General features: G+C 42.4%; 1 protein-coding gene across 1 annotated transcript in view; it reads left to right on the top strand.

Moving 5' to 3' along the window:
• The first annotated feature begins 2,718 nt into the window (after nt 1-2,718).
• Nucleotides 2,719-24,284, top strand: part of CPM (carboxypeptidase M) — a 110,814-nt gene continuing 89,248 nt past the window's right edge. The window contains exon 1 of the mRNA XM_025401487.1: nt 2,719-2,816. The gene's annotated coding sequence lies outside the window, so the exon portion shown is untranslated. The remainder of the gene's footprint in view (nt 2,817-24,284) is intronic.

Here is a 24,284-nt window from a genome sequence, read left to right as displayed (position 1 = left end):
TGCAAATAGTTTAAAGAGATTTTTCTGAGCCAACATGAGTGGCCATAACCTGGAGAAACACAACCTCAAGTAGTCTTGAGAAAGTGTGCTCATGGCCAGGCACAGTGGCTCACACCTAGAATCTCAGCACTTTGGGAGGCCAAAGCAGGTGGATCACTTGAGGTAAGGAGTTCAAGACCAGCCTGGCAAACATGGTGAAACACTGTCTGTACTAAAAATGCAAAAATTAGTTGGGCATAGTGGTGGGCACCTGTAGTCCCAGCTACTCAGGAGGCTGAGGCACAAGAATCACTTGAACCCGGGAGGTGGAGGCTGCAGTGAGCCGAGATCATTCCACTGCACTCCAGCCTGGGCAACAGAGCGAGACTATGTCCAAAAAAAACAATCAGAGAAAGTGTACCCAAGGCAGTCGGGTTATAGTTTGGTTTTATACATTTCAAGGAGACAAGAATTACAGCTAAAGACATAAATCACTTCATGGAAGGTAATATCAGTTCAGCCCAAAAAGGCAGGACATCTTGAGGTGGGGAGAAGAGCGCTTACAAGTCATAGGTGGGTTTTTGGGATTCTTTCGTTGGAAATTGGTTGAAAGAATTAAGCTTTGTCTAAAGACTTGAAGTCAGTAGAAAGGAATGTTTAAGTTAAGGAGGTTCGTTAACCAATACACTGGGTCAGAGTGACCTGTAGGGATGTGACTTAACCTTTGTCTGGCAAGGTCATAGGTCCCGTTTATAATTTGTTATCTTACTGTCACAAAGAGTCTGTTTTGTCAGTCTTACGATCTCTATTTTAACATTAATACTGGTCAGTTGTGCCTAAACTCCAGAAGGGAGGGAGTATAACAAAATGTATTCAACCTCACTTCCTGTCATAGTTGGAAATTCAGTTTTTAAGGTATTTTGGGTCTCCATGGCCAAGAAGGATCTTGTGTCATGTGGGCTTAGGATTTTATTTTTATGTTATGCATTTACAAAGGTGTCCTCTCCCTTGCCAAGGAAGAGAACAACTCTTAACACAGTTGCCTGATGGGTTTGGTCAGCCCTCTGCACAGACAAATCCAATTTACTGAGATTGTGTTATTGCAGTAAAGAAAGAGTTTACAATTAACGCTAGGCTGGCCACATGGAAGATGGAGTTATTACTCAAATCAGTCTTCCTGAAGGCTTGGAGGTTAAGGTTTTTTAAGGATAGCTTGGTGGTTAGGGGACTAGGGAATGCGTGTTGCCGACTGACTGAGGACACAATCATAGGGTTGTGGAAAATGGTCCTCATGCACTGAGTCTGCCTCTGGGTGGGGGCCACAGGACCAGCTGAGTCATGAGTCAGTAGGGTCAGTCAGTGGCCAAAATGCAAAAGTCTGAAAAACATCTCAAAAGACCAATCTTAAGTTCTACAATCATGATGTTATCTATAGGAGCAATAGGGGAAGTCACAAATCTTGTGACCTCTGGCCACGTGACTCCTGAGTAGTAAGGGATTATAGAAACTATATTTTAGCAGAATTTAGGCCCCTCCCATAATTCTAATCTTGCAGTCTTTCATTAGGTTTACAAAGGTGGTTTCAGCTCCTGAACAAGGAGGGGATCAGTTTTAGCGAGGGACTATCATCCTTGCTTCCACATTAAACTAGAAACTAAATCCCTTCCATGGTTAGCTTGCTATGCCCAGGAATAAGTGAAGACAGCCAGTCTGTGAGGCTAGAAGCAAAATGGAGTCAGTCATGTTAGACTCTCACTGTCATAATCTTTGCAAAGGTGGTTTCATTAATCATCAGGACTCTTCATCACTGGAGATGACGCTAGATTCTTTTCAGCCCAAAGACCTGGAAAGGAATGTATGTAACAAGCCTTACTAAACCACTCTCTTTTTCTATTTATTTCCCCATATATTTCCTTCCCACAAGTTACCACCCTTAGGAATCCCCCTTTTCCTTTGTCTTGTCAGTCTCTGCAATGTATCAAATGTATCACTCTTTGTCAAAATGCTGTGTCACCTCTTAGGTCTAACTGCTTCTCTGCCCCTTCACTTTTCTAGGAAGGCCCCTGTATATACACATGATAAACCTTTCCTCCTGCTAATCTGTCTTTCATCAGTCTGATTTGCAGGGCCCCAGATACTGAACCTAAGAAGGTAAAGGAAAACATTTTTTTTCTTCCCCCACAGTGGTATATGCATACCATGAACTATTATTATGTAGCATTTAAAAGGATGGAAATTCTGGCACATGCTATAATATGCATGAACCTTGTGGACATTATGCTAAGTGAAATAAGTCGGTCACAAAAAGATGAATACTATATAATTCCACTGGTGGGGTGTCTAAAATAGTCAAATTTTTAGGGACGGAAAGTAGAATGGTGGTTGTCAGGTGCTAGGGGGAGGGGGAAATTAGAAGTTGTTGTTTAATAGCCATAGAGGTTCAGTTTTGCAAGGTGAGAATGTTCTGGAGATTAGTTATCTAGGGGCCAAGGGAAAAGTTCCCCTTTGCCCTGTGAAGTTTCATGAAAAATCAACTCACAAAAGGCAGACTAATAGGAGAAATAACATACAAATGCATTTAATGTGTACATGGGAACCTTCAGAATCAAGACAGGGGAAAGTGCACATTGTTATGTTTAGGTTCAACAAAGTATGTAGAGCTGTGTAGAAATATGACTGGACAAAAGAGTATGATCTAACTTTAACAGATGGAGTAAGGAAACTCAGCAAGGCCTGTCTGTCTAGATTCTTGACATCCCTGAGCAGCATTTCTTCCTTCTGGGTATGGGACAGGACCCTTTCTGGAATGGAGGTCTTATGACTTACAGTCAAACAAGGTAGGTCTGATCATTTCCTTATGGCCAGTTTTTATACACAATGTAAACCAAAAGTATCTGAGACAGGTCCCAAGCAATGTAGAAAGTTTATTTTGCCAAGGTTAAGGGTACACCCATGACACAGCCTCAAGAGGTCCTGCCTCTGTGCCTAAGGTGATCAGGCCACGACTTTGTTTTACACATTTTAGGGAAACATGAGACATCAATCAATACATGTAAGATGTACATTGCTTTGGTCCAGAAAGGTGGGACAACTGAAAGCGGGGACTTCCAGGTCATAGGGAGATTTAAAGATTTTCTGATTGGCAATTGGTTGAAAGAGTTATTATCAATAGAAAGGAATGTCTGGGTTATGATAAGGGATTGTGGAGATGAAGGTTTTATCATGCAGATTAAGCCTTCAGAGAGAACAGATTGTAAATATTTCTTATCAGACTTAAGAAGTCTGTTCTATCAATAATTCTAAAAGGGAGGAGGGTATAAGGGGGCATGTCTGGCTCCCCCTTCCCATCATGGCCTGAACTTGTTTTTCAGGTTAACTTTGGGATGCTTTTGCCAAGAGGAGGAGTCCTTTCAGATGATTAGGGTACTTAGAATTTTATTTTTGGTTTACAAGAAAGGTGGATGAAAAGTTTGATAATATTTTTAGGTTTTATAACTGGCTTTGAGGAAAAGGGGTTCTGGCTTCTAGGACCCACCTGGGGAAGAGGGATTCTAGTTTCTATGGCTGCCCTCGGGGGAGAGTGGGACTGAGAGACAGGAGGCAAGCAGGAGAAGATCAGAGAAAACCTTTCGCTTCTCAGGCTGCTTCTGAGGCCTTGATTTTAGGGTATTGTTTTCCATGTCCCAACAGTGACACAACAGCGTGACTGTACTTAAGACTACTGAACTGTAGATTTAAAAATGGTTATGATGGTAAATTTTGTGTTATGTGTATATTACCACAGTTTTTTAAAAACTATTTTAAAAAGACCACGAAACACTTTAAACATTAAAAATAATCAAATATTTTTTAAATTACTGATTTAAATATACTTATGATGGCTTTTCAACCTACACAGTTGTTGGGTTTTTTGTTGTTGTTTGTTTGTTTGTTTAGTAGAGATGAGATTTCACCCTCTTGGCCAGGCTGGTCTCAAATTCCTGATGTCAAGTGATCCACCTGCCTTGGCCTCCCAAAGTGCTGGGATTATAGGTGTGAGCCACCATGCCTGGCCCATTCAACTTATACAGTTTTTTTTTTTTTGAGACAGAGTCTTGCTCTGCCATCTCAGCTCACTGCAAGCTCCGCCTCCCGGGTTCACACCATTCTCCTGCCTCAGCCTCCCAAGTAGCTGGGACTACAGGCGCCCGCCACTACGTCCAGCTAACTTTTTTTTTTTTTTTTTTTTTTTTTTGTATTTTTAGTAGAGAGGGAGTTTCACCATGTTAGCCAGGGTGGTCTCGATCTCCTGACCTCGTGATCTGCCTGTCTCGGCCTCCCAAAGTTTTTTTTTTTAAATAAAAAATACATAAGCCAGGCACAGTGTTGCACACCTGTAGTACTGACAACTCAGAGGTTGAGGTGGGAAGATTCCTTGAGCCCAGAAGTTCAAGGTCAACATTGGCAACATGGTGAAACCTCTTCTCTAAAATAAAATATATATAATAAAAAATTTAGGCTGGGCACTGTGTCTTGCATCTGTAATCCCAGCACTTTGGGAGGCCCAAGTAGGGTGGACCACTTGAGCCCAGGAGTTCGAGACCAGCCTGGGCAACATGGCAAAACTCCATCTTTACAAAAAACACAAAATTAGCCAGGCATGGGTGGCACGTGCCTGCAGTCCCAGTTACTTGGGAGGCTAAGGCAGGAGGATCGCTTGAGCTCACTGGAGGTTGCCATGAGCTGAGATCACACCATTGTACTCCAGCCTGGGTGACAGGGCAAGACTCTGTCTCCAAAAAAATGTTTTTTAAGACTACAGGTATTTTCATTATTTTTCTCATGACTCTTCTCATCCTTCTGATATTTGTACCTCAATCCTCAGACCACTGTCCCTGTCTATTCTATCTGGGTAACAACCAGTAAGTGGACATTAACAAATTTCCTAGGTTTTTACTGGGGATGACAGTTCCCAATGCTAAGTTGCATAGCCTTTCACCTGCCTGACTGTTATACTAAAAAATCAACTCTCAGTTGTTACAGGCAATCATCAAGATTAATAGAAAATATGTTACTCTTTTCACCTGTTCAGCAGATAGGACAAAGTAGGTGCAGAATGGTTAATTCACCTGAACAAGTCATACCGAAGGTCTCAAATGAGGGCTTATACAGGGTCAGCTTTCTGGGCTTGAGACCTGTACAGTCACAAAGGTTGCCACACTTAGAGGAGCCCCATGCTTGTTTAATGTTCTGCTGTTATCATCTTGACATTCTATATATATATGGGCACACACACACACACACACACATATATATATATATATATATATATATATTTTAACAAAACACTCCATATTTTCATTTTGCACTGGGCCCTGCGAATTATCTAGCTGGTCCGGGACTTAGATCACTGATCTCAAAATATGATGTTCTAGGCTCAGCAGTGGGAAGGGTCATACAAGTAAAGAAGCATTATCCCTTTTATCCAAGATTCAGTGTAGCTATTTTATACACAATGGACATACTGATTTTGCTGTAGAGCACTGCAATACTAACACTAGAATCCACCATTTAAAGGGAAGTTAGAGCCCTCAATAGTTACATCCAAGTTTCAGAGAGAAATCCCCACAAAGACGGATATAATTTTCTCATAAATATTTACAAGTTTTAAATAGTTGGATGTTAGTCACCCCATTTATCTTGGTGTTTCCTTGTGAATGAAGCCCATCCAATGTCTACATCGTATTGAGAAAAATCTATGAAGTTAATGCAGAAAGAGGAATCAAGAGTGCCAAAAATAAATGTTTCCATCCTGAGCCAAAGAATGAATCCCTTGTGCATTCATATGTTATAGAAAATGTGATTCCTTTTTTCCAGTTTTACAAGGCCAACACCTATCAGAAACACAAATTCTGACTTTTACTGACTTAGACTAGGTCTCAAAAGCCATAAAAAGGCCGTTCATGGAAATGAACAAAGAATGTATTTGTATCTTTATCTGAGAAGTCATGCCAGAATCCCTCTGAAATCAGCAGGGTAACATTTGCTTTTACATTTGTATGTTTTAGTGAGTTTTATAAACCCTGAAGCTAACCGACTTTTCTTATAAAGTAGAGAAGTAAACTGATTTTGGGAGAGATGCCTGGGGATACAGCAGAGCTGAAATGTTTGTGCCTTGTTTATTAAACATGATCATCCTCACCAGAAATTACCATAGCATCAGGTTTCCCAGAGGTTTTGAGGGCCAGAGTTTGTGCTTCACTCCTTCCTTATTCCTAAGGTGCCTAACGCGACGCTAGCATGTGAGAAGTACCCAGCAAACCCTCTCTTCACCCTCCCCCCAATTTTGGCCTCTCGTGGGAAAACCCCCTCCTTGCTCATGATGTTTCACCCACATCTGTCTCGACTCGGCAATGCCCCCATGCAGCCAACTTTTCATATTCTCTCTTTCACACTTTCATTATAATGTATTTGTCCTTGGTCCCGCTGCCTTTGATTTCTAAGATAAAAATGATTTGAAAACTAACTCAGTCTTTTGTTTTGAAGAATTAGTGTATTAATAGCATAGCACAAGACCTCTATTCTCCTTTAGGTAATTTTTTTTTCACAATAACAATGATATTTTAAGACAGTGACCAATGGAATGAATGTAAAAGTTGGAATGTCTTATTAGGCAATGGGGATTTTGAAACACTTCTGCGTCTCATCATTTAGATTGCAGTCTATGGAGAGGACTGGCTCTTTCTAAAACATCTTCATTCATTCATCTAATCATCAAACATATCCTGAAGACTCACTGTGTGCCAGGGACTGCTGTGGGTGCTGGGGTGGAACACTGAACAGGATGACCAGCACCCTTTTCTCATGGCACTTACATTTGGAGGGTGGTGGTGGCAGGAATATATGAATAAGGAGAAAATATTTAATGATAGTAAATGGTATGATGAAGATAAGACAGAGATGTGCAAGGAAATGACAGCTGGGCTGCAGGAACTGGGGGCTACATCTAAGTGGTCAAAGGTCTCTCAAAGAGGATGGCATTGAAGTTGCACCTGAATAAGAAGGAACCAGACATGGGACAACTTGGAGAAGAATGTGTCTGGCACAGGGCAGAGCTTGTGCAAAGGCCCTCGGGTGAGAGGCAGATCTGTGTGTTCAGGGCATGTGTGGCTATAATGTAATGTTACCAAGGGAGGAGAGGCAGGCGGGGCTAGTTCATGTCGGGTCTCAAGGTCCAGGAAGGAAGAGGCTTTGGGTTTGATTCTGAGTGTGACTAGAAGCCCCTGGAGTGAAAAGGACATGTTCTGATTATGTTTTAAAACACCCCTCTGGCATTTGAGTTATAACTAGACTACAGGTAGCAGAGAGGAAGCAGGGAGGGGATTGGGAGAGAGACGATGGCATCTCAGACCAAGATGGCAGCACTAGAGGAGTCACAAACAGCATTAGGAGATATCTTGGTGATGGAGTTAACAGGACTTCCTGATGTATTGCATTGGCTGGGGTGGGTGGAGAGTCAAAGACTCCTGGGGTTTTGCTTTGAGTAACAGTGTAAGGTGGTTTCATTTCCTGAGACAGAAAAGCCGAGGGTGGAGGGGACTGGGTGGAAGGGGTTTCAGGGGAAAACCAAAAAAGTCATTTAAAAATCCCCTTTTTAAGTCAGGAAACAACAGATGAAGGAGAGGATGTGAAGAAATAGGAAAGCTTTTACACTGTTGGTGGAAGTGTAAATTAGTTCAACCATTGTGAAGGACAGTATGGCGATTGCTCAGGGACCTAGAACTAGAAATACCATTTGATCCAGCAATCCCATTACTGGGCATAGACCCAAAGGATTATAAATCATGCTACTATAAAGACAAATGCACACGTATATTTATTGTGGCACTATTCACAACAGCAAAGACTTGGAACCAACCCAAATGTTCATCAATGATAGACTGGATTAAGAAAATGTAGCACATGTACACCATGGAATACTATACAGCCAGAAAAAAGGATGAGTTCATGCCCTTTGCAGGGACATGGATGAAGCTGGAAACTGTCATTCTCAGCAAACTATCACAAGGACAGAAAACCCAACACCGTATGTTCTCACTCATAGGTGGGAACTGAACAACAAGAACACTTGGACACAGGAAGGGGAATATCACACACCGGGGCCTGTCATGGGGTGGGGGGCTGGGGGAGGGATAACATTAGGAGAAATACCTAATGTAAATGACGAGTTGATGGGTGGCAGCAAACCAACATAGCACATATATACCTATGTAACAAACCTGCATGTTGTGCACATGTACCCTAGAACTTAAAGTATGATAATAATAATACTCTCCTTTTTAGTACCTAACATCCAGTTAAAAGAGAAGTCATGACTCAATCCTCAAGAAACATGGTTATATGGAGTCATTGCCTTATGTGGGCACAGTATGCATTTAGGAAGGAAGAGACTGTCTTCTGGGAAAGTGTGGAAAATCCAAATTGGACAGAGCTCATTGAAAAACGCAAGATTTCAGTCACCAGAGCTGTATTTCTCAACTGCACTTTGGAAACTTTTGCCAGCACATTCTTAAGACAGGGAGCTTGGAAGGGAATTTGAATCATGGAGATGCTGCTAAAGGAGCAGTATGGTGCCCCCTTAGCTGAATACAGAATCACCAGAGAGCTGTGTCCATGACCACTTTTGTTTTTATTTTTTATATTTTCTGAGAATCACTTCTTGGTCACAACACATCATAGACACCATTTCTGGAATACAGGTTTGAGGATATCGTGTCAGCAGCTTCAAGAAGAAGAGACCTTCTTGCCAGGACATAAAATGATACTCTCCTCTGGGAACCTGCTTTGAATAGTGGGATTCAAGGACATGAGACCTTCTTGCTGGATTTTTTATGACACAATCTCTTCATGATTTTACAAATAAAGGAATAAAATCCAGATAAGATGATGTCTACCCTTCCTCGGGGTGCTCTGCTGATTGTCTGGCGATGGTGTCAGGGCAACCAAAGACAGGATAAAGGCCGAGGAGGGTGTTTGTGCCCTTATGTTTTTAGCACCATTGTTCACAGGACTTGTGAGAGGATTCTGGAACCAATAAAGGGGTAGAAACAGGTACCTGATTCATAGGTGAACTGGAACAAACAGGAATGTGCCAGACCTGTGTTAAAGCTAAGCCATATTTATTGCAATGTTGAAGATTCTCAGAAATCAAATTTTGTGTCTATCCATAAGTAAAATGGAACTGCCATTAATAGAGCTTTTACAACGTAACATGTGAACGGTGATTTGGTGCTCTGAAAAAACACGGAATGAAGAGTGGGAAGGAAGGTTCTAACCTTTGCCTCCTGATAACTTGTTCTGTGATGTGCAGCAAATCATTAACCTGTCTGTTTTTTACTGGGCAAATGGGGATAATCAAGCACAGGTCCTTCGGCCAATGGGTTGTGATGATTAAACAAGGTAATTTTGTGCAAGAAGTCCAGGTTTGGGAGTCAGACAGACCTAGGTTTGAATCCAAGTGCTGGTGATGGCAGCGGTGGCCTGTCTGGAGTGGCTGCTGCCATGATGCCAGCTGTAGTGGGGGAGGCGTGGCTGGGGCAGCGGGCTCCATGGAGCCAGTGGGAGCCTGGAGCAGGCCCTTCCAAGTGGGAGGGATGGGAGCCCCGCCCTCCTGGGTGCAGCTGCAGCTGCCCAGCCCCGGCTACAGACCCTGGCATCCCTGCACTCTTGGGGCCCAGGAATTCCCCCTGACCCTGCAGGCTCAGAGGTGACTGGTCCCACTGCCTGGCCTCTCCCCACTCCTGGCACCCGTTCCAATTTTAGAGCAAACTGTGGCCAAACCTGGGTGCTGTCATGATTTGGCCAAGTGTACGTGCTCTGAAGCACTGACATGCCAGCACCCTGCCACCTGGGACCCCTCCAGACTTTGGGCACTGACGAGCATTGGAAGCAGGCTAAGAGAGGACTGGGTGTGGGTCTGCAGGAGCCCCTTAGCAGGAACAGCCTGGGCACTGTGGGTGCTGTGGAGGGCAGGAGGCAGACAGGCTTCTGGGTGGAAAGCGGCAGGTACCCAGTGAAGCCCCACCTCCAAACTAGGGATAGCCTGAAGCCTGGGGGCTGGGCTGTCAGTTCCGCACACTGGAGTGAGAACTTATGGTGCTTTTTCTGGGACACTCATGGCCACCCATGGACCAATTCATACATACTTCCTCCCTTCTAAAGCCTGTAAAACCCCAGACTCAGCCAGACTCAGGCAGACATGGGACGACCTGCCTGAGGATAGGAGATACCTGTTCCAGGTCTCTTCTCAGCTGAGGGTTGCACAGACCTCAGGACAACCTATCTGCAAATGGGAGCTACCCTCTTCGGGTCTCCCCAAGAACTGTTCTACCACTCAGTGAAGCTCCTCTCTCCCTTGCTCACCCTCCAATTGTTTGAGTACCTCATTCTTCCTGGATGCAGCACTAGAACTCAGGACCCACCAAGTGGCAGGACTGAAAGAGTTATACCTTTTAGTCAAACAGGGCTGAAACACGCCCCCCCACACACACTCACCATGTTGTAAGCAACAAGAAGAAGAGAAGAGTTGCTGCCCTTTGGGAAGTGCAGACCTAGGGGTTGCTGAACCCAGGGCTGTGACACCCAGGGTTCTGCGGTTCCTGGCATCTCTAAGCTTCCAGGCACCACTATGTTCCCCTCATCCAGACACAGGTGCCTGCAGCAGAAGCCATGTGCAGTATATCTGGTCCAGCCACAGCCTCACATGGAGCTAGCACCTGTGCCAGTGCCTGGAGCCGCCTGCCCTGCAGTAGCAGCCAGCGTGCCTGGCTGTGTACAGTGGCTGGACCCTGCGCTTGCTTGCCCACACACCCCTTGCTGCTCCACACCTGGCTCATGTTTGGCAGGTGTGGAATCTGGGCCAGTAGCACAAGCTGAGCCTGCTGGTCTGAGTGAGCAGAAGGAGCCCAGCAGGCCCAAATAAAACTCAGGCAAAAGTGCCGCCGGCCACAGAGGCTTCCAGCAGGAAAAGTGACACCCCTAAGGATCCTGGGACACTGACACTTGCTCGCTTAGTGATTGTGGATATAATTTTAAATCTTTGTGAAGCTCATTTTGAAAAAATTGTAAAACAAAGTACTTAGCATGCTGCCTGGTGCATAGAAGTCCAGTCAGTGGAAGCCATTATTATTATGTGAAACAGTTCGAAAATGTACTTTTCAACTGTAATGTAACGTGGTATTACTGTTTGAAAATTAGAGGCAGTAGTTTGCATTTCTCATGATCAGAAGCCAAAATATAAACACACACTACCTAAGAAAGCTAAAAAAAATTTTTTTTTTAGATGTTGAGTTTGAGAGGCCTATTAAACATCCAAGTAGAAATGTCAAGTGAGCATTGAGATATGTCAATCTGGGGCACAGAGGAGAGGTCAGGGATGAAAATTTAAATCAGGGGTCACTGGCACATAGATAGGAGTTAAAGCCAAGGGACTGGATGAGATTATCTAAGGAGAGGGGAACACAGAGAAGGCAAGGAGTCAAGAAGGCCCTCACTTGGGGAAGGAGAGAAGTCAGCAAAGGAGCCTGAGAGAGATAAAAATCCAGACTGTGTGTGTCTCAGAAGCCAAGAGAAGGTAGTGCTTCACGGAGAGGGAGTGTAAACTATGTCCGGTACTGGTGAGAGGCTGCCGCAGAGGCAGACAAAATATGTGCTCCTTGGAGGTCTTTGGCAACCTTGAGAGGGCGGTTTCAGAGAGATGGGAACAGAATGAGGGGACTGAAGGAATGTATGTCATACGCTTCCAGGTTGGGCAATACCCCCCAAGTTGTGCTAGACTAGCAGCATACAATGTTCTTTAAAGTTTTAATTTTTTTTCTGAATGATGTGGCACAGAGAAAATACACAACGAAAACATGCCGTGACATCTTTATCACCAGCTACATAGCTCATGAATCTTGAAATGTCATGAAAGAGCTCCTAAATTAACCAGCATGAATAACTTTATGGGGTGGCTCTCCAAGACATCATGAAGGAATAACTAATAAAAGCAATTGTAAAAAAGCCTAACAAAAATAGAAAATCTGGCTGGGAATAACTCACGCCTGATGCATTTCTATGTTGTAATGCTGACAAAGCCACCATAAACACACAACAATGACTTCTGTGGTGAAGGCATTTATATTACAACCCATCCCACAACTAACAAAACATTTCTCTAGAATTGTGACAGACTTTTATTTCACTTGTTACAAAGTGCAACTGGAATCGTATCATGTCCCATTTAATTCAACGAATATTTTTGTTGAGCAGATAGTAAACGGAAGAGGCTGTGCCTGCCACTGAAGGAGACACACAGATGAGTCACAAGTAGCCCTTGACTTCAAAAAGCCAGTGAGAACTCTCTTTGCCTCCAGGCTGCACTACCACCAGGGCAGGGACGGAGCCTGTCTGGATTGCCACTGTTACACAGCACCTGGGCAGAGAAGGCACTCACGGCAACGTTTGTGAATGAATAAATGAATTCAAAACAGAGAATGATAAGTATATCGAGTACATAGTAGGTATTTAATAAATTATGGAACAAGCATCTTAGGACATGTCACAAAATAAGGAAAAAATACATACAGGGATATAGGACTGTCAGAAAAGATTACTGAAGAGATTGTGGCTTCTGAAATAGGCCCTGAAAGCAAGATAGAATTGCAACAGAAGAGTCAGGAGGAAATATATTCAATGCACGGAAAAAAGAAAGAACTGCTTCTGTAAGATTTTTAACCACAAAAGGAGATCCTTGGGTTCTACCACTCCTGCTTAAAAAAAAAAAAAAAGAAAAGAAAAGAAAAAAAAAGAAAAAGAAAAAAAAACATACCTGCTGAAGGAGGCTCGCCATTACCGAGGCACGTGAAGTGTACTACTTTGAGCTCCTTTCTAATGTTGAGCCAAGTATTCTGTAGGAGCAATGGGTATGAATGTCCCGTGCTGGCCCCCACAGTTATAACTTACAGGGGAGGCTATTCTCTACGAGCCAGTACCTGCCTCCCTGGCCTGACATTAACTTCTTGGGAAATAGCGATTTTGGTTAGGTCACCTGTAAATTTTGGATGAAAATATTCTACCATTCAACCTTAGCCAGAATCACACAGATAGGCCAGGGTGTATGTAACACAGGCAACAGAGCTCAAGACTCGTGTTCTCCAGATCCACCTGTAGGCACAGGGCAGGGATACATGGTTGGCCACAAAGAGTTTCTCTTTCTACTTACTTCTGGGAAGAAACTCAGGCAGGCATCAAAGACATCTGCAGAACTAACCAACAAAATGAAACCTCCATGGAATCATGCCCTGTCCTCCATCTTCCCAACAATCTGGAGAAGGCAGAGACCCTGTGGGAGGCATGAAAAGATTATAAATAGGACATACTAGGGGAAAGTCTCTATCTCTTCTCTCTTCAGCTGGTGCTGTATCTCAGAAATGTCCCAAATAGGTGCTGGGATGAGGGGAGGGGGGTGGGCAGAGCCAGCTTCATAGGTGTGGGGCCTGCCCGATCACTCAGAGCCCTCTGCTTAGAAGGGCCCCATGCTTTTAGTGCAATGCTGTCACCACCTTGAAATTCTTAATAATTTCATTTTGCACTGGGTCCCACAGATCATGTAGCCAGTCTTGGAGATGTGGGGCTGGCAAGACCTAGCCTTCAGAGAAAAGAAAGTTCAGACTAGACTCTCACCTGGGCTTTAAATGTCTCTTTCTCTGCCCAAGTACTCTCAATGCCAGAACAAAGTAGCCTCGTACTGGCTAACCTGCGTCTAAGGGAAGAGCAGGGAACAGCTCTCCCCAGCGGAGGCATTTCCTTGAAGGTTCAAATTTATCCTAAGAAAAAACCCAAAACATACTTGCATTCTGTTCTGTGAAATATCTATTAGGTACATTTTTAAAATAAGATAGACTTTCCCCCCAAAAAGCAATCCTTAAGTAGCATTGATGCTTCAAAAAGATACACCCTTATTATCACTTGGATATGAAGTCCTTCTGGCCCCTAGATAATCTCAAATGCCATAGCACAACATGGCATAGCACAGCATGTCCCGGAGAGGAGAGAGGAAACTCCAATTCAGCAAAAACCCACCCACAGATTGCAGCTTCCTCCCTCCCCTCCCATGGTTCCCCATAGCCTTTGCTGGCACATTGTGTAACTCATGGCATCTGGCTCCTTTCTTTCTGCCCTTCTTCCTTTTCCTCTTCTTAGGTAGTCATGTTTACTTGCTAGAATACTGCCCTAAAATAGGCTTACATTTCCATTCCCAGTCCAGGGTGTGCTCACAGCCAGTCTAGGTGGTTCCAAGAGGCCTCTGGGCTCCTGGTTGCTCTGCTCCCTGGGCTCTGCCACCTCCCAGTTTCCATGCCTCCTCCCTGCTCTGGACACACGACCCGCTCGCTGGTGGTGGGGGCTGGCACGGCCAGCACTTAGCATCTGCAATGTGAACCCTAACAATCATGAGAACCTCCAGGCTCTCCCTTGCCTCTCAACTTTGCACACACAATAACGTCTTCCTAAAATGACAGAAGATTTCCATCTGTCCCCGGGGCTCAGTGTAGACGCCACTTCCCCTGGGAATCCTTCCTTAACATACTCCTCTCCCCTACTCACCACCAAGATGAAGCTAGTCTTCCCATCCTACTCCTTCTTTTCCTTGTAGGAATACTTACCACACTGTACTTACTACACTCTGGTTAATTTACCTGTATCCCCAGCTAAACCCTAAGCATGATTGGGTCAGGGACATGCTTGCCTTGTTCTCCATCATATTCCCAAAACCTGAGAGCCCCGGAAACGTTGTTGAATGCTGCTAAAGCTTGAGAATTGTTAAGTGATTTTTATTTATTATATCACAACAATCCTAAAAGGAAAGGATTAGTGTTCTCGTTTAACACTTGAGGAAAGTAAGGCTCAGAGAGGTTGAGTGAGTTTCCCAAGATCACACAATTGCCAAGCTGTCAGACTTTAAAGTCCATGTGTTTCATTCCATGTTCCAGAATTCAATCAGAGAAGCAGGACCACTGGGAGTGATATAGAGTAAGGGATTTGTTTTAAGGATTAGACCTTATGCAATTGTGGGAGCTCATTAAAAGTTCTATGATATGGCTTCTGCACCTGGTGCTTGGGTCTGCAGTCTGCAGGGAAGATAGTTGGCAAGGAAAGATGGACATGAAGTTGGAGAAGGTAAAGACAAACTAGAGCCTGTGGGGATGAACTGGGCCTCCAGACAGACTGAAACCCATGATGGTATCTCCCCACCTCCAGGCCTACCACTTCCACATGAGGATCACTTTGAAGAACAGTGGCACCTTAGTCAGGAGTAAATACATACCTGGCCTGGGGGTCACGGAAGCTGAAGGAGGCAATCTGGCAGGATCTATAAGAGCTGGTGGACCCAGCTGCTGCCCCATGCCTCTCAGGTAAGCCAGCAGAGAAGCAACAATGTGTGTGAGCTACAGTGGCTCTAGTGCCCTGGACTGACCTTCTGAGCATGAAAAGAATAGGCACTTAACTCCTACCTTCCAAATGTTGGACAAAGCTTCTGCTGTGACCCAATCAATCCACAACCATGCAGGGAAAAAAATTCAGGGAAACCCAGTTCCAGTTTAGCTAAATCAACACCATATAAATCTATTTCCCTTTCCCTCCTACTTGCTTTACTGTTACAAACTACAAAATAAGATTTCCATTCCCTGAAATCCAAGATTTACAACACTAACATATAACATAATGTAGTATATTAATTATTTCCTACCTTTTTCAATACCTTGTTGGCGTGCATTGGGCGAATGAAGATATACCTTAATGGTATATCTTCTTGAAGCGTCAATGCTACTTTATATTAATTATTTACCACCCTTCAAAAGCTATCTTTTTCTACACAGCAGTTATTCACCTTCTTTTAGAACATGCACCTTAATTTCCCTCTGAGGAACCAGCCCTGCCTCCACTCTTAGTCAATATGGTTTAGGAGTGGCTGTCTGCCCCCTCACTCCAGGCATGAGCCTGTGAACAAGGCCCAAGCACACTGCATCCTCTGGCCTCAGAGGGTGGCTCAGGCACAGGTGCATAATCTCCATTCACCCAATGCAAGCCAACAAGACCTAGCTGACGCTTTGATTTGACTTCGAGGGAAGCAGACTCTTTCTTCCAGGTCTTGACCTGGAGAGGAGAGGCTGTCTGAGAATGGAGCAAACACAGTGAATGCAATGCCAGGATCTGAAATGAGAGAAACCAGGTCTGGGTGCTATCATTTGAGTTCCTGAACATGCCGTTCTGAAGCCAGCCTCACCTGCAGTTTTCCATTGCTGTGCCTCAACTGTGTTCACTTACTTGTGCACCACCAGCATGATCCATAATTCAGCAACCTAATATACCTTCCTTGAACACTTACTGCAAAACCTCCATTGATAACAGCAACATTTACTGAATGCCAGACACATTGTTGAGTGCTTTATGTGGACAATCTCATTTAACCCTCCCAACATCCTTATGAGGTAGGTGCTACCAATTATCCACATTTCTAAAGAAGAAACTGAAGCTTACAGGAGTTAATGCCAGGAAGAGGATGAAGGTGGTAAGTGGTGAATTCCTGATTACAACTTTAAACACCAAACCACAGTCATGTTGGCACTCAGAATTTGAATCCTTATCTACTGGGCTCCAGAATCTGTACTTTTTAATTTATTTACTTATTTCTGAGACAGGGTTTTGCTCTGTTGCTTAGACTAAAGTGCTGTGGCACAATCACGGCTTACTGCAACCTTGACCTCCTGGGCTCAAGCGATCCTCTTGCCTCAGCCCCCTGAGTAGCTGGGACCACAGGTGTGTGGTCCAACTAATTTTTGTATTGTTTGTAGAGATGAGATTTCACCATGTTAGCTAGGCTGGTCTTGAACTTCTAGACTCAAGTGATCCACCCACCTCAGCCTCCCAAAGTGCTGGGATTACAGGTGTGAGTCCAGAATCTGTACTTCTAACCAAAAAAAAAATAGTTTCTAATACATGCAAAATACTTGATAGGCCTGATGGAGGATAAAGGAATAAAGTCTATTTTGTGTCTTCAGGGAGCTTACCATTTAGTGGAGGAAATATGTATTCCCACAGATAACTGTGGGGCACCAAGTTATGAGTACTTTTACCTCCACTCCAATCTGCCACTGGCTACTGAGCAATGGTCCAAGGTTAGAGCATCATATTTAGCCACAGTATACATTGGCATGTTTACTGGGTTGTGTGGCAGCAATAAATGGTCCCTGAAGCAAAAGATGCAGGATTCTAGCAAGACTTTTTACTTCTGGAGCAATTCCAGGCTTCCAAGTCCTTACTGAATTACCCTTCATTGCAATTTATCTTATTACGGAGATGATGAGAGTCTAATCATTGAGACTATTTATTCCTAACTTTGTAGCTATATGCAGGCAACCAAGCTTCATTCTGACTGGGGGTTACACTAAATCGGATTTTAAAACCCAGTTCTGCAGTTCAAGAGAGATGATAAATGGAGTACAGGGACTTCCTCCCTACCCTCCCCCCAAAACCCCAAAGCCTTCCCAACTCCCTATATACTCTAAAAGACAGACCCTAGAAACTGAAAAACACATAATCTGATGGGCTGATCAATAATGCATTAGTTTTATTACCTGAATATCTCGGGGTTACTTTTTCATGCCAGTCTTTTATGTCAAAAATTCTCATTTCCCTAATGCCTACCCCCTCAGGCCCTCATCTCTCTTCCATCTTCCTCACGAATGATAATTTAAGGTCATAAAACAGATAGTTTCAATATGAACTTTCAATATAAACTCCAAAAAATAAATTGTTAGCAGTATTTATCTGATCCCCATATTCTAGCTATTACAGTCACATAATAAAATCCAGGGTGCTCAAGGGAACAGATTAAGGGGACAATTAGAAAACTTAAGTTTCAATGTTGCTGTTGACTCTGGTAAGGCAAAACTAAAATAACTCATCTATAGCCTGAATATCATTCCCAATAGGAGTCAGATAAAAGCCTATCTTGGCAAAGCTGGAGGTCCTTAAGGTTTGGGTCTTGTTTGTTAGACTATTTTGGATCTTGAGAGTTTGCTTTGGGATGGGGAACAGCTATTAGAGCTGTTTGGTGAGTGGGAATGCTAGAAATGGGTTGAAATTATGACATTAGTATAAATTTTTATAAAAATCAAATTTCCAGACTGGGCAACATAGCAAGACCTTGTCTCTACTAAAAACAAACAAACAAACAAAAAAAGCTGGCCATGGTGGCACACACCTATAGTCCCAGCTACTTTGGGGGCTGAGGCAGTAGGAGCCCTTAAGCCTGGGAAGTCAAGGCTGCAGTCAGCCCTGATTGTGCAACTGCACTCCAGCCTGGGCAACAGAACAAGACCCTGTCAAAAATAATAATAATAATATAGATAAAATAGTCATTATATAAAATTTATTTATTTATTTATTTATTTATTTATTTATTTATTTATTTTGAGACAGAGTCTCACTCTGTTGCCCAGGCTGGAGTGCAACGGCACAATCTTGGCTCACTGCAAACTCTGCCTCCCAGGTTCAAGTGATTCTCCTGCCTCAGCCTCCTGAGTACCTGGGATTACAGGTGCATGCCACCACGCCTGGCTATTTTTCATATTTTTAGTAGAGATGCAGTTTTGCCATGTTGGCTAGACTGGTCTTGAACTCCTGACCTCAGGTGATGTATGCATCTTGGCCTCCCAAAGTGGTGGGATTACAAGCATGAGCCATTGCACCCAGCCTCATGATTATTTCTAATGTGTGCAAAGATATATGATAAAAACTACATGAATATATAAAATAAAACATACTATTTCCTCTGCCTGGATTTTCTATTTCTTCATCCTTCAAGTTTCAGCTTAAACAAATCCATCTTCTGGAAGCTTTTTTGACCTCCACTTAACCCCATTTCAACTCAATGAGCACCTTCTGTGCACTTGGATGCAGGTTTCTGATGACTTTGGAGGTTGTGCCACTGGAATAGAGGGGAAAACTGCTAGCACTTTCATGGAGAGCTTATGTGTTCAAGAATATTGAGCAGAACAGGAGTTACTTTCATGGACTGAGCAAATAGAAGACCAAAATAATATTTTTATGATTTTTTGCTTAAAACGTTGCTTATTCTTTGTGTTTTTCAGAGTCAAGAAAACTTTTTTATTTGGAGCTATTTATAGCTTTTAACAACTGAGTAAAATATACTCCAGTGAGCACAATTTGGAGCACATTTCTTTCTCTCTACCTTATTTCTCTATAATTTGGAAACTGTAAGTATACTTAATTTATGGTAACATAGCTATTTGCATACGTTCAGTAAGCATCTGTTTTCTTTTGTAACAGGACACTATTAGAGACACTAGTTATTTTTCCAAGGCTTTTACTGGAATGACATGTTTTCAGACTTTTCAGACTGCTTTGAGGAATTGAGGTTGAGCTCTAGAGCCGATAAAAACCCCTTGGAAAAACTGGCCACCTTGTTTTTACAAGGTTCCTAACCTGTGGTAAGTAAAAATGTCCCTTTCTGATAGGCCTAGGAATCCCAAGTTATTTTGGTACCTCTAGAAAAGAGGAATTCATTCAATTCGTACAGGTATCTGCAGGCACAATTAAATCTTTGGCTGGGCTCGAGATGATTTTAAAAGGTCTAATCTGAGATTCCTTATGAAAAAAAAGATCCAGCAAAGCCAATTTTTTAAAAAGATCTATATAACAAATAGTTATTCATGCTATGTTTTATGCAAACAATTAGGCCTAGTATAAATAAGACTAAAGCTTATTTTGCAAATAAATTGGTCCCGCTATGATTTGTCTTTGGTAAAAATAGAAAACTGGAGAGAGAAAAATTATGTCTCAAAAAAAACCTATAGCATGCCTGTTATTAGATTCTAGCCTTGGCTGGGCACAGTGGCTCACACCTGTAATCCCAACATTTTGAGAGGCCAAGGCAGGAGGATGAATCACTTGAGCCCAGAAGTTCGAGACCAGCCTGGGCAACATAGGGAGACCCCATCTCTACAAAAATTTATTTAAAAATTAGCTGGGTGTGGTGGTACACACCTGTAGTCCCAGCTACTTAGGAGGCTGAGGTGGCAGGTTCACTTGAGCCCCAGAGGTCAAGGCTTCAGTGAGCTCTGATCATGCCACTGCACTCCAGCCTGGGCAACAGAGTGAGACCCTGCCTAAAAAAAAGAAAAGAAAAATTCTAGCCTTGTCCATTGTTTTTGAGCCTATATTAATGACTCATATCTGATTGGTTCTTGGGGATATTCACCTGAATCCCTCAAGGCTTCAGCTCAGTTCTGCAAGGATTCCTGAAGCTAAGACTTTCACACCTTACATTAGGTCTCTTGTAGTTTACTGTTCTCTTAAGTGCTATACTAACGATGTGGATAAGAATACTAATGTTACACCACGGAATACTATGCAGCCATAAAAAAGGATGAGTTCATGTCCTTTGTAGGGACATGGATGAAGCTGGAAACCATCATTCTCAGCAAACTATCGTGAGGACAGAAAACCAAACACTGCATGTTCTCACTCACAGGTGGGAATTGAACAATGAGAACACTTGGACACAGGAAGGGGAACATCACACAAATGGGGCCTGTCATGGGGCGAGGGTGTGGTGGGGAGGGATAGCGTTAGGAGATATACCTAATGTAAATGACGAGTTAACAGGTGCTGCACACCAACATGGCACATGTATACATATGTAACAAACCTGCATGTTGTGCACATGTACCCCAGAACTTAAAGTATAATAATAAAAAATAAAATAAAAAAATAAAGTGTTATCAGTTTAAACGAGTATTAATTTAAAAAAGAATACTAATGTTTTTATTATACCAACAATGGGGACCCAACAAGGCACCTGGGAATATATACAGAAAACTGCAAAATGGTTTCACTCCTCTTCCCCTGGGGGCAACCCTTGCCCCAACTATACCCCTGTCAACAGGAAGAAGTTAGAGCCGCTGTCAGCCTTTTCCCACCTCCCCAGCTCACACCTCAGGACTGAGGTGTGCTGAAGCACACGGTAGGGAACTGAAACCGTCTTTGCAAAGATTATGACAGCAAGAAAAGTCTAACATGACTGACTCCATCTTGCTTCCAGTCTCACAGGCTGCTGTCCTTGTCATTCCTGGGGGCAGACCGAGCTAACCATCAGAGGGATTTAGTTTATGGTTTCACCTGGAAGCAAGGATGATAATAGTCCCTCCCTAGAACTAATCTCCTCTTTGCCCAGAGAGTGAAAACTAATGAAAGGTCACAAGATTAGGGTTATTGGAGGGGCCTGAATTCTGCTAAAATATAGGCATAATTTCATAATCCCTTACTGCTCAGGAGTCATGTGGCCAAAGGTCACAAGATTTGTGACTTTCCCAATTGCTCCTATAGATAACATCACTATTGTAGAGATTAAGATTGGTCTTTTGAGATGTTTTTCAGGTTTCTGTATTCTGGCCATCAACTGATCCTACCTGGACTCATGACTCATGACTCAACTGGTCCTGTGGCCGCCACCCAGAGGCAGACTCAGCTCTTGAGGACAGTTTTCCACACCCCTGTGATTTCTTTCCCAACTAATTAGCAGTACCAATTACCTAGCCCCTTGCCCACCAAACTATCTTTAAAAATCCTAACCTCTGAGTTCTCAGAAAGACTGCTTTGAGTGGTAACTCCAGTCTTTCTGCTCTGCTGCCTTGTCATTTCTTTACTGCAATTTAAAAAAAAGAAAAAAAGGAAAAACAAGATGAAGGAGTCAGGCATGGTGGTGTCTCATGCCTATCATGCCTGTATTTTGGGAGGCTGAGCTGGGAGGGTGACTTGAAGCCAAGAGTTTGAGACCATCCTGCACAACAAAGTGAGGCCTCATATCTACAAAAAATAAATTAGCTGGGTGTTGTGGCCTGTGTCTGTAGTCCCAACTGCTTGGAAGGCTGAGATGGGAGGACTGCTTGAGCCCAGAAGTTCAATGCTTCAGTGAGCTATGATTATACCACTGCACTCCAGCCTGGGCAACAGAGCAAGAACCTATCTCTAAAAAGAAAAAAAAGTAAGCACGTTCTGATAGTATGTCTCATAATATCCTGTAATTTTCTTTTTGTAATATGCATCAAAATGGTAACTGAGTGACCGCTTATCTCTGTATCGTCTTTCCCAATACAATATGAACTCTATCAAAGTGAGGACTATGTTTGTCTTTTACACCATGGTATTCACAGTGCTTAGCATATTATTAGATGTTCATTAAATAATTGTTAACAGAAGGAATGAATGAACCAGTTAATCATGAGTCACAAGGAGACAAAAGAATTTGTTTGGCTATTGTCTGAGTATATTTATCATTTAACTTTCCAGAGGTCATTGTTGAATAGATATGATACATGCTGTTTTCAAAAGGGTCATTGAAAAGTAAATGATTAGAGGAACTTACAAATTATTAACTATCTTCAAACAGTCTCTTTGTCACTCTGCTATATATAAATTTTTCCCTTCTTCCCACACTCCCCGCCCCTTCTTTCTGCTACAGGTGCAGAGTATTAACAAAGATGACAAATTCTTTCTCAAATATACAGTTTTTTTAATCTAAAAATAGTTTTCTCGACATTTGAAACAAAGCTAGAAAAGAAATAAATGTCAGTAAGTATATTGTTTCCTAAAGAGACAAGAGTATGACTTTCATCTGTTGTTATGTCAGATTGTTTGATATCACAAAATCCAGATTAAATGCAGCTAAATCGGACTGCCTTTGCTTTGGAAATCGGCCTTATTAGAGCCAAGAAGTTTTCTTGCAAATCTATAATATAAACAAAGTATAGTAGGAGAAGTTAGCATTACTTTTGCACTCAAAGATCATGAGTTTAAGAGAAAAAGTCACTGTTGTAACAATTGCTTTGTAATTGTAAATTATCACAAATTTATCATTGATAAAGATCTATTCTACTATTGGAAATATGTTGGAAGGAGCTGTGAGGTGGAAATAAATAAGATAAATGTAAACATATACTATCTGTTGTTCCCTTTCTATCTTGTTCATCTTCACTAGATGGTAATAGTAATAAAAATGAATTCTGCTTGGGACTTATAAAGCATTTATAACATGCCAGGCACTGTTTGTTCTAAACTCATTGTCTATGTTAACTCATTTAATATATGCACTGTAAAGTCACTATAATCCTCTAAGATCAATACCATGAGTTAGCCCATTTTACAGAGAAGGACATGAATGCACCAAGAGGTGCAGTGGCTTGCTCAGGGCACACAGTAAGTGACAGAGCTGGGGTTTAAAGTAAGATGGTGTGGTTCTACAGACCTTGCTTTTAATAATTTACTATTTCAGTTATTACATATAATCTATTGACGCTCTATTCTTCCTAGATTAACACTTATAAATCAGGAAGCATGCACTGAGCACTGACCTAGATGCCATGGGGGAAACAAAAAATTGTACCATTTGATGCTTCACTCACTCTGTTTGGGGTATCTTCCTGAACTGAAATTAATTTCAAATGTTTAGATTTTTCCTGACATTGTTTCTCAGCTGATGTGTTAGAACATACTGGAGTGTCAAACTTTGATCTGATTACACTTTAATTTTGCTTCACCAACAGTAGATGGAATGTGAAGCTAAGAAGGTCATTTTATGCAGTACAGAATGTGGTACAAACCACTAAGGGATAAGACACAAGAGGCAGGAAGTAATATTATGCCAGCACCTCAAGAAAGATCATAGGTTTCTTTGAACATATGAAATTCTTTAGTGGAGATTTTTGGCTCTTGTAGAATGTAAGCTACCCAAGGGCAGAGATTTGTTCTGTCTTGTTTACAGTTGTATTCCCTAGGAGCTACTGCAGTGCCTGACACAGAGTAAACAATAAGTAATTGATAAGGAAATGAATGAATAATTAAAAATCAGAGAGTGGGGCAAAGCAGAAATAGGTTTACTCTCACAGTGACATAGTGCCAACGAGGGACAATAGTGTAATAATGGTGCATGATTTTGTAGTCGCTGCTGTGTATTTTTATATTCTGCCTAAAGTGTGCTTTTTGATTATTTAGATAGCATTTTTTCAATTCTTTTCTTTCTTTGTGCCATGAAAAATTCTAGGATTCAGAAATTTATCATGAACACAAGTGTGTATACAAATCCTTTCTAAATCTCTCAAAGGAAAGCTAATGTATTTACAGTTGCACATCCAAAATAAAAGAACTGCTCTGTTTGGTTTTATGATAGACAACTTGCACAACAAACAGAAAACACAGTCACAATT

The sequence above is a fragment of the Theropithecus gelada genome, chromosome 11 (genome assembly GCF_003255815.1).
Source record: "Theropithecus gelada isolate Dixy chromosome 11, Tgel_1.0, whole genome shotgun sequence".
Taxonomy (NCBI): domain Eukaryota; kingdom Metazoa; phylum Chordata; class Mammalia; order Primates; family Cercopithecidae; genus Theropithecus; species Theropithecus gelada.
This window is presented reverse-complemented; position numbering and strand designations above follow the sequence as displayed.